Source organism: Cystoisospora suis (assembly GCF_002600585.1).
Source record: "Cystoisospora suis strain Wien I chromosome Unknown contig_1377, whole genome shotgun sequence".
NCBI classification, from domain to species: domain Eukaryota; phylum Apicomplexa; class Conoidasida; order Eucoccidiorida; family Sarcocystidae; genus Cystoisospora; species Cystoisospora suis.
The window spans coordinates 25,223-25,432 of NW_027154177.1; positions in this window are offsets into that span (position 1 = coordinate 25,223).

Genomic DNA, 210 nt, shown 5'->3' on the forward strand with positions numbered 1-210 from the left:
GGCGCCGCAGATTGGTCGCCGGCGTCTAGGCTATGTGCCAAGCGTTCCAAGAGCGCAGGCGGGAAGCCGCAAGGCGGTCGGAACCACGAGGCGCACCGGACGTGCAACCGATGGCGAGACCGGTCAAGCGCGAGAGTGCAAGTTCTACGATACGAAGCTTTGGATGAGGCGAAACAGGGCACTCGGGGTCGCAATGCCCTGAGAAGCTGG